This window comes from Sus scrofa, chromosome 5 (genome assembly GCF_054392235.1).
Source record: "Sus scrofa isolate SSC_HxYL_T2T_F1_AM1 chromosome 5, Sscrofa_HxYL_maternal_Yorkshire_Landrace_v2.0, whole genome shotgun sequence".
Lineage (NCBI taxonomy): Eukaryota > Metazoa > Chordata > Mammalia > Artiodactyla > Suidae > Sus > Sus scrofa.
This window is the reverse complement of record NC_139387.1, coordinates 52,278,534-52,296,111: the sequence shown is the minus strand read 5'-3', so window position 1 is coordinate 52,296,111 and position 17,578 is coordinate 52,278,534. Positions and strand designations below refer to the sequence as shown.

General features: G+C 34.2%; 1 protein-coding gene across 21 annotated transcripts in view; it reads left to right on the top strand.

Moving 5' to 3' along the window:
• The window catches only part of CCDC91 (coiled-coil domain containing 91), a 396,188-nt gene that overhangs the window by 42,835 nt on the left and 335,775 nt on the right, over positions 1 to 17,578 (top strand). For 3 of the 21 annotated variants that reach the window (XR_014845233.1, XM_085024566.1, XM_085024558.1), the window contains exon 2: positions 5,668 to 5,738. The gene's annotated coding sequence lies outside the window, so the exon portion shown is untranslated. 21 annotated transcript variants of the gene reach the window in all.

Genomic DNA, 17,578 nt, shown 5'->3' with positions numbered 1-17,578 from the left:
TATTTTGATCATCCTACCTCCAGTCTATGGAGATATATAAAATATATAGGAGGTCAGATCCAAGGGGAATTTCAGAGAATTTCTAAAGCTCTGACTTACAGTGCTTAGAGCCTGCTCCACCTGTGGATGTCTTGTATGAGATAATGGCTATACATTTCCTTACTGTTTAACCTGTTTGCTATTGCAATTTTCTGTTACTTCCATATAAAAATATACTCTCTGATGCATCTCCTAATACTTTTCACTGCGAAACAAGATTCAGTAAGAATTAAGTTTTGGCAACTAAATTGATGTGAATTCAAGGAAGAGGGAAGACTTACATGGATTAGAAGCTGTGAGAATCTCTTAAGGATTTGTGACACAAATATAAAATTGTGGCTTATAAATGTCATAAGCACTGTGATTTAGTTTTCATTCTTGAAGCAGCGCTGAACTTTCATTTCTTCTATAAGTGACCTTCTATATCCAATGGTTGGTATTCATTCCTTCTTTGACGTCTGTTATATGACACCTATTTCCATCCTTGTACACTTTTCTCTTATAATTTCTAGGACATCATTCTCTTTCTATCTTTATGATCATTCCTTTTAAATTTCTTTTACTGGCTAATTTTCCTGTACACCTCCCTCGAAGAGTAATGGTTTTCTATGGTTTTCTTCTTGGCCTGATTAAAAAAGCAACTTTATTATTTAGAATAGCTTTATATGTACAGAAAAAATATGAAGATAGTATAGAGAGTTCTCATATATTCCATATCCTGTTTTTCCTATTATTAATTTCTTATATGAATATGTACATTTGTTAAAATTAATGAACCAATATCATGCATAATTACTAACTAAAGTCCGACTTTATTCGCATTTCCACAGTGTTTATCTGCTGCCCTTTTTCTACTCCAGACCACCATACAGGACACCATATTGCATTTAGTGGTCATGTGTCATTAGGTTCCTCTTGGCTTGTGGTGGTTTTTTAAACTTTGCTTGTTTTTGATGACCTTGACAATTTGTTTTGAGGAGCGCTGGTCAGGCATTTTGCAGAGCATTCAAATTAGGTTGGTCTGATGTTTTTCTCATGTTTAGAATGGAGTTACTTGTTTTGGGGAGGAAAACTGCAGAAGTAAAGTACCATTTTCATCAGATCATATCAAGGGTGTATACTATCAAAATGACTTGTTGATTTGACTTGTATCATCTGGCTGAGGTGGTTTTTGTTGGGCTTCTCTGTTTTATAGTTATTCTTTTTCCTCCTTTCCATACTGTCAGTATGTGCAGCCTATATGTCAGGAGTGAGGAGTACCAACTCCCTGAGAGTAGGGTATCTGTATGAATTATTTGTAATTCTTCTGCATGGAAAAATTGATCCATTTTTTCTGTATTTGCTTACCTATTATTTATGTCAATATGACTCATGGATATTTCTTTTCTATTTTGCTTGACCTTATTTTAAATTTGCTCTGAGTATGTTGGTGATATGTACATATGTTTATCCTAGCAAGTCTTACCCACCTCTCTCTCTTAGAAAGAGCTCTTTCTAGTCAACTTCCTCCTGAACCTTTTTCTGTTGCTCTTTTGTTTTTTAAATTGAAATCTTAAACCGAATGTGTCCATTTTGACTGAGCTCAACCTAATCATTTTATACGCCATCTCCTCCATTTCTTGCCTTATTTCTTCTAAGCAAACTTGCTTTTCCACCTAGTTGCTCAAGCTAGAAACAAGTGAAATCTATTAGTCGCTCCCCCCCATTCCCACTTCCTCAGTAGTTCTCATTTAGATTGTATTTGTCTGTTGCATTTTCCTAAAACTAGCCTATCCTACTTCTACACCATCATCCACATTGTTTCATAGCTCTTTTTCTAAAATACGTCACTTATTCAAAATACTTCTTATCACACATCCCTTCTCAGAATTCTTTAATAAATTCTGTTTCTGACACTAATTTAACTGTGATTTTAGTTAAATTCCTTTGTCTTTCTTTAGCCTAAGTTTCCTTGTTTAAGCAGTGTAGATAATGAAAGTGATCTTCTGAGGATTAAAACTGCTAGTGTTTCTAAAGAGTTTAGGTAGGTGTCTGGTACAAAATAGTATAAAGTAGGATAGTTATTTTTATTACACTGTGGCTTCTTCCAAACTCCTTAGTATGACCCTTCATAATTTAGCTCTTAGCCACTTATCCGGCAGCTTCTTGTGGATATTCTCCCAGCATAGGCCGCTTATCATTCACAAATTCCACATTACTTGTATTTTGGAATTGCCATACCATGTGCTTTCTATATCTGTCCCTTCTCACATGTTCGTGTGTCAGGCATGCCTTCATCTTTTTTAACAGGAAAACTGACTTTTCCTTAGCCCTCAATATTCCACTTAAATATTCCCATCTATGCAGAGTTAGTTAATCACCACCTTCCTCTTTTGTCCCTGGACCATGTATACTGTGTGTATGTTTGCAGGTCTGTCTTTCTGGCCTGTTAAATTGTGACCTCCAAGGGGACAATGACTAAACTTATCATTTGCCTAGCACTTATTATCATTCAGTTAACATATGTTACATAGACTATCTTGCAAGCGCAGAAGTCATGTTTAAGTATCTTTTGCTAATGGTTATCAGGCTTCTACCTGATAGCAGGAAAATTGTAGTTGGAGAGGTAGTGATTACTTTTGGACAGGCCTAAATTTTAGAAAGCTGTTATGTATATTTGAAATCTTTTTGCCTTTAGTTTGTATTTGTTCTCTGGAGCCATAAAGAATGTCTGTGCATTCAGTATTTTACAAGTATTTGAGCATCAAATATGTGTTAAGTACATACCAGAAGTCTCTTGGTTAGAAATCAAACCTGAAACACTCTAGTTTAAGAAAAACAAATTTGTTCATTAAAGTGAGAGTCTCCTGACATTTATGATCACTCACTTCTATCAGGTACTGGATGTACCTCTGGTATAGGTATGTGTGTGTGTGTATGTACAGTGTGTATATACATGACTATAATGATGTTTTATGTATGTTATGAAACAAAGGATAATACAAAATCCATGTGTTTTATTTTAGATGTAGCGTTTCTTCTCACATTCTGATGCATCATCCTGCATGTCCCCTTCTCCCCCCTCAGGGTTGGAATGTGCATACCATTTTAAAGTCCTCTGGTATATATAATCAAACTGTAGTATGGGCAGGGTTGGAACTAGTCTTTGGAATGACCGAGGAGACTTAGATGGCTCAAGGAGTTCTACTTTGTTTTCCTTTTCTCTCTGTCCTTAATGAATGGTGTCACTCTTTCAGACTGATTTCTCCTTGGGGCTAGGACCATGGTTCCTGGCTTTGGGCTCATTTTTTCACAGCTTTCATTTGTTTATTAACAAATTCTGAATGGAGTTTGTGCTGGGCACTATTCTAGGTGTTGGATGTACAGCAGTGATATTAAAAAGAAAGAAATGTGTTAAAGTGGTAAGCACTATGCAGATGATTGAAATAAGGTGACATGACAGTGATTAAGTAGCTGCTTAAGAAGGCCTTTGTCCACGAGGGGCATTAGAGCTGAGATCTGAATCATAAGAAATAGCCAGCAACACAGATATCAAGAGGAAGAGTACTCCAGGGAATAACTTAGGCAGAATTTCTAAAGTGGTACTGAACGTGCATGTCAAGGACTAAGTTAAAGCACTGGGTTTATGTCCTACTAGATGAGGAAAGTTTTGTGACAAATGAGATTGTCCCCTTCTACCTCTAGTTAGAAATATCCCAAGAAAAAGATTGATTGATCCAGCTGGCCATTAGTTTCCTATTAGGACTAATTATTATGGCCAGGATATGTGTTATTTTATGTAGCTTGGTGTGGGTTAATTGTCTACCTTTATGGCTAGAAGCAGCATGGAGGGAATGGTGTGGGTTGGCAAAATGACTATAGGCCTTGTGGGTCAAGAGCATTTTATTTCCTTAGCTAAGAGTTCTGTCGTAACATGCTTGAAGATACCTAATGTTTTTTTTTTTTTTAATCTTTGTTGACTTCTTATCAAGGCTAAATTTTTATTTTTTATTTTTTTATTTTTATTTTTTTTGTTATCTCGTCCTTCTTCCCTGAAATGAATGTGTAATGACATGTATTGCTTTAACATTGCCTGGGGGTGTGAGGGTGGAAAGTGGAAAGAGAAAATGGAAGTCTCAGTGCATAGTGTGAAAAAATCCATTCCATTCCCTGAATAGTTCATATGTAAAGGATATATGCAATTTGGGGACTTTCTATACTTTATTTCCTAAGGTAGGGAAATTGGCCAGTGTATTTTAGAGAACATTTCTTAAGTTGAAAATAGGGGTTTCCAAATATCTCTTAACTGAGAAAACTCTTAACCCACGTTGTTTTATCTTCCAAATATTCTGAGTGTTTTTTTGAGTAATGTTTTTGCTATTGGTTTTTGTTTTTGTTTTATTTTATTTTGTTTTTAATTTCTTTTTTTTAGGGCTTTTCAGTGCCATTAAAATTGTTGGATAAATATTTATTTGAGATACAGCAATCAATTTGCCTGCCGTGTTCAACTTTTCCTTCCAGATCCTTTTCTTTTTTTTATATAATGATTTTTATTATTATTTTTTTTCATTATAGCTGGTTTACAGTGTTCTGGCAATTTTCTACTGTACAGCATGGTGACCCAGTTTGGTTTTTGGTAGTATTAAAAACTGAACAATATGGCAGCAAGGACTGCATGGTATGAATTCTGTATAGCAATGAGGGGCTGTAATATTGACTCCTAGTGGTATTTGCTGTCATGGGCAAAGGTAAGACTAGATTTTTTTTTTCTTTTATTTTCTAAAGTTGTATTGAAATATAGTTGATTTGCAATGTAGTGATAATTTCTGCTGTACAACAAAATTATTCAGTTATACATGTACACACATCCATTCTCTTTCAGATTCTTTTCCCACATCAATTATCACAGAATATTGGGTAGAGTGCTCTTTGCTGTTAGCAGATCCCTGTTGGCCAGTTATTCCATATACTGACATCCATATGCCAGTCCCAAACCCTCAGTCCATCCCTCCACACACCTGTCCCCTTTGGTAACCCATAAGTTTGTTTTCAAAGTCTGTATGTTTCTGTTCTGCAAATAAGTAGTTCATTTGTATCTTTTTTTTTTTGATTCCACTTATAAGTAATATCAGATGGTGTTTGTCTTTTACTGTCTAACTTCATTTTGATGTTTGTGAAATGGTGTAGCTGTTGGCACATAAGCTCTGTGATGCTGCATGACAGTTTTTTTTTTTTTTTTTTTTTGCCATTTCTTGGGCCGCTCCCATGGCATATGGAGGTTCCCAGGCTAGGGGTCTAATCGGAGCCGTAGCCACCAGCCTACGCCAGAGCCACAGCAACGCTGGATCCGAGCCGCTCCTGCGAGCTACACCACAGCTCACGGCAATGCCGGATCTTTAACCCACTGAGCAAGGGCAGGGATCAAACCCACAACCTCATGGTTCCTAGTTGGATTCGTTAACCACTGCGCCACCACGGGAACTCCTGCATGACAGTTTTAATTCTTGAAGTCATGTAGAGCAGGTGCTTCTAAGAAGCATGAGTGGGAGATATACTGGTAATAAACTGTATGATAATTTTAGAATTTGATAGGATGTTCTTTTTAAGCAATCATTCCATTATTTATTAAGTTTTCATTGTTTGATCTAGGTTTGATTCATAACCTAAAACAGCTGGGTTTGATTCCTAACCTAAAACAACTCTTCCATTAGAGTTCCAAGGTGAGACTTGTATATTTGAATACTTAATTTAGATGTTGAAATGTTGTATATTATGGATACAAGAGTCTTTTTAAAATGTCCCAAGAGAAGACCTCTATTTTGCTTTACAGAATTTTGACGATACTTTCAATGTTTTTTATGTTGTAATTTTGGGTTTTGTACATGTGGGTTGTGAGAAATAAACTGCAAATCCACTCTGTGTGTTAGAATCTAGTGTGGCTCCAAATGGCAAACAAAATATTTTAGCATGTATGTGCCAGGTAAAATTTAAATGGACTTTCCATAGGGTACAAACTTTTGAAGCCAACTAATAATGTAAAGTGATTTTATAGTTGCAGACAGACTCCTGTTGACTTATATTTGGTTTTGTTCACTTTCAGTGGCAAATCAGTAGCTAATTAAACAAACAACTGAAAAAAATATCTTTGTACAGCTTGTTCATGTTCACATGTGACAAGTTGTTTGGGGAAGAGTTCTGAGATGACATGCCAAGACTTGATATCCTAAAAGTATAGTAGGTTTTTTCCTTTATATTTTTAAAATGGCAGGTGTATTTCAAGACCTAAAGTATTTTGATTTATTTAAGGGATTTTACCTAAAAAAGTTGAAATGAGTAATTTTAGATTTTTATTGTACTTGAGGTATGTATGTTTTCTTTTTTCCGTTTTCCTAATTTATTTGATAATTTTAGGAAAGGAACATTGTGGTACTATTAGGGTGGCGAAATTTGAAAAGGTCTAGGTGAATTTATTGTCTTTCAGCTTGCGTTATTCTTATTTATATGAATGGCTAGAGATGTCACATGTAATTTTAGGTCTACATCTGGTTTTATGTTAAGTGAATCTGATCCAGGCTCAGCTATCTTCAATGGGGATTTTCCCAGCTGTAAATTAAGAACTTGGCATTGAAAACATGTGGTTTTATATAAGTAGAATTGAGATTGTGATGTTTTGTGCCACTTCATAATTCTAATTTTAGAGTTTCAATTTTTAAAGTAGAATCATTCACTCCAGAAAAGTCTGAAATCTATGATTTTCCATACATTGCTAGAAACAATTGCTAGTGGTTTGAATCAAACTGAATATCCTTTATTAGAAATATGGTGGAGCCTTTTACTCACCCCCTCATGGGACTCTAACCATGAATTTTTTATCTTTTATGTGTAAAAATACAGGAGACCCTTTGTCTTTGCATTCTTGAATTTCTTGGAAATATAGAGGTATTTACGGAATTTTCCTGAACTGGTGATAAAAGTAGAGTAGGTAATAAGCCTAGAGCACAAGCTACTTAGTGCTCTTTTTGCCTCACTTTAAAAAAACTGTTCAGGAGTTCCCGTTGTGGTGAAGTGGGTTACAAACCTGACTAGTATTCATGAGGATGCGGGTTCGATCCCTGGCCTCACTCAGTGGGTTAAGGATCCAGTGTTGCTGTGAGCTGTGGTTTAGGTCACAGGATCGGAACCCTTGTTGCTGTGACTGTAGTGTAGGCCAGCACTGTAGCTCCAATTCCACACCTAGCCTGGGAACCTCCATATGCCGAGGGTGTGGCCCTAAAAAGATGAAAAAGAAAAGAAAAAACAAAACAAAACAAAAATGTTCACCCTTCAGAATATTGGTCTGAATTGCACAGTTTCAATTTGAATGTTGCAGGTTATCATGAAGTCTTTTCTTGTATCTTTTATCTATTAGGTTGTACCATCTACTAGATTATAAATGCTTTGAGGGTAGAGGTTTCTGTAGTATTTATTTTTGTATTATGTTATACTTAGCTTCTCACATAATATTTTACACAGAGTAGGTTTAATGGGTTTGTTGAATTAAATTGGATTGACTTGAAATAGAAGGGAGGAATTAAGCAGATGGGACAACAGGGCTAACCTGAAGCAAGCTAAGTCTTACAGTCTTTCTAGATATCTTGTTTTAGTTTAAGTAATCAAGAATGATGATATTTTATTTACCTTTAAAAAGTAAAGTCAGAAATTGTAGCATGTTTTTGTTCCATAACAACTAGTGATTTACCTTTCAGTAAGCTGCTCTGTGTATTAATTCTAGTGGTTAAAAAATACCATTATTTTGTTTGAAGGGATAACTCTCATGAATTATGTTCTAGACGAACTTCCCCCCTCCTCTTATCCCATTAAAAGTCTCAGTGTGTAATTTGCATATGTGAAGTGTACAGATCAGGGGTGTATAGTTTATTGAGTTCTGATAAATATGTAGTTGTGTGATACTCCGATCAAGATAGAAGACATTTTTTATTTCCCCCCATATTCTTTAATTCCCTGTGCTGTCTCTATCTGTACCACTCTATCCCTGTCCCCTGATCCACTCTTCTGATTTCTATTGTTTAGATTAGTCTTACCTGTCTGAAATTTCATATAAATAGAATTATAAAATTTGTACTCTTTGTTACTGCTTAGTTTAGCGAATGTAATGTTTTATTATTTCTTTTTGATTATTGTTATGAAGTCTAATCATTTAAGTCTTTTTGACACAACATAAAGTTTACCATCTCTAACATTTTAAAGTGTACAATTCAGTGTCATTAAGTGTAGTCACATTGTTGTGCTACCATTGCCACTACCACTCACCCTCTTCATCTTGCAAAACTGAAACTTTATCCTTATTTCTTAATTAAAAAAATATTAAAAAAACCTTACAGTACAAGCTCCTGTATTCAACTCAGTTGGGCCTGGTAATTGTTAAATTTATAAAGAAATTTTTTGGACAGAGTGAGTGGTCATAAAATTGATATGTACATACCTTAAAATATAATATATGTTTATAGTCTCCCGATTGAAATTTATCATGGACATTCTTAAATCACATTTTTAATCCTTATCTTCAATTTCTACTTTCAATTTCCTTCTAATCTGCTAAAACAGTTAAAAATATTCCCAGTGGTTATTGCACCAAGTGTTTATAGTCTTGCCTCTTGACAGTAGCCTCTATCAATTTGTTATAAAGTATTCAGCTTATTCATGGAAACAACTACTTCTCATTCCTATAATTAAAAAAAATTAAATTATATAATTAACAGATTAAAAATGAGATAAAATGTTTAATACAAAATCAACTAATTCTTGACAGTGTACAGTTCAGCTGATGGGAGCAGAATTCTGGGTCATGTCCTTGTGTTCTTGACACTTTCCTTCACACTCTGAGAATCGAAAGTAATTGAGAACATTGGTTTATCTCATGCTTTACTCATGAGTTGGTTAAGAGAACTGTCAGCAGTAAGTTGATCATTTAAATGTTTTTAAAAGTTTAATTGCCTTATACCTACAGATTAGCAGTCTACTTTCTTTTCTGTTGACATAGTGAATTTATTCATACCATAAAATAAAAAGTATAGTTTTTATTTGAGTCATTTGTTGTTATGCAGCAAATAAGTTCAAAACTTTATTTTGCTCATAATTTTGTTGGTCAGTAATTTGGGGAGGGTTCTGCTTGTCTTTTACTATTATAGTCAGGTGGTGACTAAGTGCTGGGGTCATCTAAAAGATTCTTCATTTACATATCCAGCACCAAAGCTACCTATACTTTGATTGGGATATTCATTAGGTATTTTTCTCTTCATGTGGTCTCTCCATAGGTCTGTTTTGGTGATACCTTATAGCATGATGGTCTCAGGATAGTCAGATTTCTTCTGTGGAAGATGGTTTCCTCCAGTGCAAATGTTCCAAAAGATAGGAAGTGAAGCTGTTACTTTTCTAAAGCCTAGGCCCAGAAAATGGTAGTGTCATTTCTGCAACATACTGCTTGCTAGTCGAAGCAGTCACTAACAGAACCCATTCACCTTTAAGGGGAGGAGACACAGACTCTGCTGCTGGATAGGAAGCATGCCAAAGAATTTGTGGCCGTTTTAATCTGCCACAGGTTTAAATGGTATATATAATTAATGACATTTTTATTTTAAAAAGCTTGGGAATATTTTTGGCAGATGTCAGCATTGAGGCCTATGGAAGAAAACATGGGTTTATATTTAACCCATTCGAATTATAAGTGAAACATCTGGAAAGAGTAAAACTGATGAAGGCTGGAATGCTGGAGTCAACCTCATTATAATAATGCTATTGTAAAGTTCTTGGTTATCAATCTGCCTCCTGTTCCAGCATTAGGTTTGAGTTACAGTGCCTCATAACATTAAAAAGGGGAGGAAAACAAAGCTCAATTAAAGTATATAGATGAATTTAAGTTTTAATCTCTTGGCAGGCTACAAATTCCTATTTGGTATCATGGTAACAGATGTTTTAGACAGCAGAAATGAGTTGGTTTTAAGTGCACTAAATCCGAGTTTCATGTTTTAGAAGAAGTATTTTTAAAATGAATTTAATGTTTATAAATATTTTTTCTTTGTTACTTAAGAAAGTATGGATGTAGCATAATTTTTATATTTAAATTGGTAAAATTTACCTTTGATTTTAAATGTAGTTTCTTTTAACATCTATGATAATAAAGGACAGTTAGATTTTATGAGTAACATTTTTCAGTGACAACTTATGATCTTTTTTGATGACCCATTGGTCATCAAACTGAAGGAACAGTGAAGAATTTCAAAAATGGTAGTTAGAAATAATTTGTTTCACTAGGTTTTGCTATACTTTGCTGTTGGAAATAATACCACTTTTATTAATATCAGCCACCATTTGAGTGTGTCTTATGTTTAATTAGATGCCAAGAATATATAGATGAAAGAAATTTGATCAGTTTAATGAATATCAAATTAATAAATACTGCTGTTGAATTATTTTTTGAGTTAAGCAAGAATGGAAATGTTCTCTTTCTCCCTATGATTGTTTGGTACTGGCACCTGTTTTATGATGCCAAGAGAAATTACTTTCAGATTTTAATTCTGTAATTTTAAGTCATTCTTCTGTTTATGCAAAGACTGGTTATTTCCAGTGACTTGTAAAACAGTGTTATTAGACATCACTATTAAATTTATGTACTTCAGTTCTTTTACATAATTTATAGAAGTAAATTAATAATTTTTTGTAATCATTAATTTTGTCCTCTTATTTTATATAAATGCTACGTATTTATTAGAAGTCAGAGGCAATTTTCAATGGAAAAGTGTTTCTTCTTGGTTCTATGTTACTTAGTATGTGTTATATATATCCTGAATAGCAGTATAAAATTACATTTAAAGATTTAATATTACTGTTGCATTGTAATATGCCTTCCATTCAGTCTTCTTGGCTTGAATTATTTTATTCCAATAAACTATTTTATTTTTAAAATAAAAAATTTTATTCATTTTTTTTTTATTAACTCATTGACTTTCAGTATTATATTATTCAGGTGTACAACATAGTGATTTGCTATTTTTATACATTACGGAATGATCACTATGCTAAGTCTAGTTACCATCTGTCACCATACAAATTATTACAATATCGTTGACTTTATTCTCTATGTTGTACTTTACATCCTCATGACCTTTGTTTTATCACTGGAAGTTTGTACCTCTTAATCCTGCCCCCTGTATTTATCTCATCTCCTCTGGCAACTACCATTGTGTTTTCTATATCTATGACTCTTTCTGTTTCGTTATGTTTGTTTATTTATTTTTGTTTTTTTATTATTTTTTATTGAAGTAGAGTTGACTGACAATATTTGTTTCAGGTGTGCAGCATAGTGATTCCACATTTATATACACTGTAAATTGATTATGACAGTAAGTCTAGTTACCATCTGTCACCATACAAAGTTATTACAATATTATTGACTGTATTTCCTATGCTATACATTACCTCTCCAGGACTTATTTTATGACTGGAAGTTTATATCTCATAATCTCTTTAACCTATTTTAGTCAGCTCCATACTGCTCTTCCCTTTGGTAATCACAAGTTTGTTCTCTATGAATCTGCTTATGTTTTGTTTTCTTTGTGTTTTTTAGCTTCTACGTATGAGATTATATGGTTTTTGTCTTTGCCTGTCTGACTTATTTCACTAAGCGTGGTGATCTGTGGGTCATTCATGTTCTAACAAATGGCAAAATGTCATTCTTCTTTATGGCTGAGTAATTCTACTGAATACATATACCACTCTTCTTTAGCCATTCAACTGTTGATGGACGCTTAAGTTGTTTCCATTATCTTGGCTACTGTAAATAATGCTGCTGTGAACTTCAGTGTGCATATATCTTTTTGAATTAGTGGTTTTCTTTTCCTCAGATAAATTCCCAGGAGTGGAATTGCTGTATCGTACAGTTAGTAGCTCTATATTTAATATTTTCAGGAATTTCCGTACTGTTTTTCACAGTGGCTGTACCAATTTACATTCCTATCTGCAGTATGTAAGGGTTCTGTTTTCTCCATGTTTTCACAAACATATTTTTTTTATTGTGTTTTTGATGATAGCCAATCTGACAGATGTGACGTGAAATCACATTATGTATTTTTAAACAATTTTATTTAAAATTTGTTTTTATTTTTTAATTAAAAAAAATTCTATGACCACACCCATGGCATATGGAAGTTCCTGGGCCATGGATTGATTCTGAGCCACAACAGTGTCCTATGTTGCAGCTGTGACAACATTAGATCCTTTGATCCTGGAACAGGGTTAAGTCCTCTCCTCTGTAGTGACCCAAGCCACTGCAGTTGGATTCTTAACCCACTGCTCTACAGCAGGAACTCCCATATAGTGGTTTTGATTTGCATTTCCCTGATGATTAATGATGTTGACCATCTATTTTTATGCCTGTTGACTATCTGTATGTCCTCTTTGGAAAAATGTCTGCTTAGCTCCTTTTTGCGTTAGGTTTTTTTTTTTTTTTTTTTTTTTTTTTTTTTTTTTTTTGATGTTAAGTTGTATGAGTTCTTTGTATATTTTTTGTATATTTTGTGTACTTTGTATATTTTACATATTTGTGTTTTTTTGTGTATTTGCTATAGGTTTTTGATTTGTGGTTACCACGAAGTTCAAATATAACAACCTATGTATATACATTCTATTTTATGTCAATTGCTTAAGTTCAAGCTCATTCTAAAATCACTACATTTTACTCCCCCAGACTTAGATTTTATATTTTTGACATCATACGTCTTTTAATTTTGTGTATCACTTAACTAATTATTTTTGATATAGATGATTTTTACTAATTTTGTCTTTGTCTTTATAACCTTCCTACTAGCTTTATAGGTGGTTTTCATTACTTTTTACTCTGTTTGCCTTTACTAGTGAGATTTTTCATTTTAGAATTTCTTTTTTCTAGCTATTACCTTTTCTTTTTCATTTGAAGAAGTCTCTTTAAGATTTCTTATAAGGCAGGTTTAATAGTAATGAACTCTTAGTTTTTGCTTGCCTGGGAAACTCTTTATCTCTTCTTTAATTCTGAATAATAACTTTACCAAGTAGAATATTCTACTTTTTTTTTTTCTGTTCTGGTCTTTGAAATTTCTGCTAAAAAATCATCTCATAGTTTATGGAGGTTCCCTTTCTTTTGTATGTAACCATTTGAATTATGTTGCCTCTTGGTGTGATTCTCTTTGGATTCATCTTGTTTGGAATTCTGAGCTTCCTGGTCTTGGATGTCTGTTTCTTTTACTAGGTTAAGGAAGTCATTAGCCATTATTTCTTTTTCTTCTTATAGGTTTTATGTCCTTTTCTCCTTTCCTTCTGGGACCCATATAATGTGAATGTTTGTGCTATTAATTTTGTCACTGAGTTTCCTTAAACTGTCCTTTTTTTTTTTCTTTTTTTTTTTTTTGACTGTCCCTATTGGATGATCTCCACCATCTTGTCTTCCAGATTACTGATCCATTCTTCTACATTCTCTAATCTGCTGTTAATTTCCTCTAGTGTATTTTTCATGTCTGTCATTGTTTTCCTCAGTTTTGATTGCTTCCTTTTTATTTTCCTCTTTGTTGAATTTCTCACTGATTTCTTCCTTACTTTTCCTGAGTTCAGTGAGCATCTTTATGACTGATATTTTGAACTCTTTACCTGGTAAATTGCTTACCTCCATTTTGTTTAGTTCTTTTTCTGAAGTTTTGTCTTATTCTTTTGTTTGGGAGTTATTCCTTTGTTCCCTCATTTTGTCTAAATCTCTGTATTTGTTTCTATGTATTAAGTGTATCAGCTGCATCTCCTAGTCTTGAAAAACTGGCCTTATGTAGGTGTCCTGTGGAGCCCATTTGCACAGTTCTCACTGGTCACTAGAGCCAAGTCCTTCAGGTGTATCCCTTGCACAGGCTTCATGTATCCTCCTGTTGTGGTTTTGCTGATCGTTGTGGGCACAAGGGTGGCAGGGCTGGCCCTTAGCCTGCCTGGCTCCATGGTTCAGCCATAGTTGTTTTGGATGCTTTAGTGGGAGGGCTGGTCCCTGACCAAGCTGTTTATGAGGTTTGACTGCAACTGATGTGGGTCTGCTGGTAGATAGAGGTGGCCCCTAGCCTGGCTGGCTGTGAGGCTTGGTCATGACTGTAGGAATATTGATGTGCAGAGCTGGCCTTAGTGGAGTTGTAGCTACTTTGGAGGAATGCCCATGCTAGCTGGGACCACCACCCAGGTTGGGCAGGGTGGGTGCCACTTTGGTGAGTATAGTTGGTTTACAATGTTGTGTTACTTTCAGGTGTACAGCACAGTGATTCAGTTACACATATACATATATCCATTCTTTTTCAGATTCTTTTCTTACATGGGTTATCATGGAATATCGAGTAAAAGTTCCCTGTGCTTTACACACATGTGAGATTTCCAAGTCCATGTTTGTTATCTGTTTTATGTATAGTGGTATGTATATGCTAATCCCAAACTCCTAATTTATGCCTCCTCTCCCAACTTTCCTCTTTGGCAAACATAATTTGTTTTCAAAATCTGTGAATCTGTTTCCATTTTGTAAATAAGTTCATTTGTATTATTTTTAGATTCCATGTATAAGTGATATCATATGATATTTGTCTTTGATTTAGTTCACATAATATGATAATCACATAATATGAATCTGTTTCCGTTTTTTAAGTAAGTTCATTTGTATTATTTTTAGATTCCATGTATAAGTGATATCATATGATATTTGTCTTTTAGTTCACATAATATGGTAATCTCTAGGTCCATGCATTTTGTTGCAAATGGCATTATTTAATTATTTTTTATGGCTGAGGAACATTCCATTGAATATATGTACACAGTATTCTTTATCCCTTCCTCTGTTGATGGACATTTAGGTTGCTTCCATGTGTTGGCTATAGTAAATAGTGCTGCAATGAACATTGGGGTGCATGTATCTTTTTGAATTATAGTTTTCTCTGGATATTTGCCAGGAATGGGATTCCTGGATCAGATGGTAGTTCTGTTTTTAGTTTTATGAAGAGCCTCCATACTGTTTTCCATAGTGGTTATACCAGTTTAAATTCCCACCAACAGTGTAAGAGCATTTCATTTTCTCTGAACCCTCTCCAGCATTTACTGTTTGTAGACTTTTTAATGATAGCTACTCTGGCCAATGAGGTGATACATCATTGTAGTTGCAATTAGCATTTCTCTAATAATTAGCGATGTCAAGCATCTTTTCATGCGCTTTTTAGCCATTTGCATGTCTTCTTTGGACAAATGTCTATTTAGATGTTCTGCCCATTTTTTTTTTTTTTTTGGTATGGGTTTTTTTTTTATATTGAGCTGAATAAGTTGTTTATAGATTTTGAAAATTAATCCCTTGTTAGTTGCTTCATTTGCACATATTTTCTTCCATTCTGTGGGTTTTCTTTTTCATTTTGATTATGTTTTCTTTTGCTTTGCAAAAGCACTTAAATTAAGATCCAATTTGTTTATTTATTAATTTTGCTTTTTTTATAGGGCTACACCTGCAGCATGTGGCAGTTACCACGCTAGGGGTCCAGTCAGAGCTGCAGCTGCCAGCCTACACCACAGCCACCAACAACGCAGGATCTGAGCCATGTCTGTGACCTTCACCACAGCTCACTACAATGCCAGATCCCCGACTCACTGATTGAGGCCAGTGATTGAACCTGCATCCTTATGTATACTAGTTAGATTCATTTCTGCTGTGCCACAATGGGAACTCCTATTTTTGTTTTTATTGTCATCACTCTAGGAGGTGGGTCTGAGAAGATATTGCTGTGGTTTATGTCAGAGTGTTCGATGCATGTTTCCCTCTAAGGGTTTTATAGTATCTGCTCTTAGAATTAGGTCTTTATCCACTTTGAGTTTATTTTTTACGTATGGTGTTAGAAAATGTTCTAATTTTATTCTTTTACATATGGCTGTCCAGTTTTCCCAACAAAACCTATTGAAGACACTATCTTTCCTCCATTGTATATTCTTGTCTCTTTTTTCATATAGATAAATTTACTTTAGGTGTGTGGGATTATTTCTTAGTTTTCTATGCTGTTCCACTGATTTATAGTTCTGTTTTTGTGTCAATACCATACTTTTTGATAATTTTAGCTTTGTAGTGTAGTCTGAAGTCAGAGTGCCAGATTTCCTCTAGCTGTTTTTCTTTTGGAAAATCACTTTGGCTGTTAAGGGTCTTGTGTTTTACCATTGAAATTAATTTTTTTTTGTTTTATTCTATGAAAAATGCCATTGGCAATTTGATAGAGATTCCATTGATCTGTAGATTGCCTTGGGTAGTATAGCCATTTTGACGATATTGATTCTTCCAATCAAAGAACATAGTGTATGTTTGCATCTGTTTGTGTCATCTTTCATTTTTTTCATTAATGTCTTAGTTTTCGGAGTACAGGTCTTTTACCTCGTTAGGTAGGATTATTTTGAGGTATTTTATTCTTTTTGAAGAGATGGTAAATGAGATTTTTTTCCTAATTTCTCTTTCTGATCTTTCATTGTTAGTATATAGAAATGCAGTAGATTTCTGTGTATTAATGTTGTATCCTGCAACTTTGCCAAATTCATTGATGAGCTCTATCAGTTTTCTGATAGTGTCTAGGATTTTCTATGTGTAATATTATGTCATATGTAAATAGTGATAGTTTTACTTCTTTTCCAATTTGGGTTTCTATTATTTCTCCTCTAATTTCCATGGCTAGGACTCCCAAAACTATGTTGAATAAAAGTGTTAAGACATTTTTTATTCAATAGTGGTAAAACATCCTTGTTTCCGATCTTAGAGGAAATGCTTTCAGCTTTTCATCATTGGGTATAATGTTGCTGTAGGTTTGTAATATATGGCCTTTTTTATGTTGAGGTAGGTTCCCTCTGTGCCAACTTTCTGGAGAGTTTTTTTTTAAATCAGGAATGGGTGTTGAATTTTATCAAAAGCATTTCCACATCTATTGAGATGATCGTATGGTTTTCCTTCTTCAGTTTGTTACTGTGGTGTGTCATACTGAGTGATTTATGGATAATGAAAGCTCCTTGCATCTTGGGTTAAATTCCACTCTATGGTGTATGATCTTTTTAATGTATTTTTGGATTTAGTTTGCTAGTATCTGGTTGAGTGTTTTTGTGTCTATACTCATTAGTGATATTTGACTGTAATTTTCTTTTTCTTTTTGATATCTTGGTCTGGCTTTGGAATCAGGGTGATGGTGGCTACATAGAATGAGTTTGGAATGTTCCTTCCTCTGCAGTTTTTGGTAAGAGTTTCAGAGGATACTTTTTTTTAAAGTGTTTAATATAATTTGCCTGTTAAGCCATCTGGTCCTGGACTTTGCTTCTTGGAAGTTTTTAAATCAAAGTTTAAATTTTGGTACTTGTGATTGGTCTGTTAATATTTTCTATTTCTTACTGGTTCAGTCTTGGAAGACTGTATCTTTCTGAGAATTTATCAATTTCTTCTAGGCTGTCCATTCTATTGGCATATAGTTGCTTGTAGTAGTCTCTTATGATCCTTTGTGTTTCTGTGGTG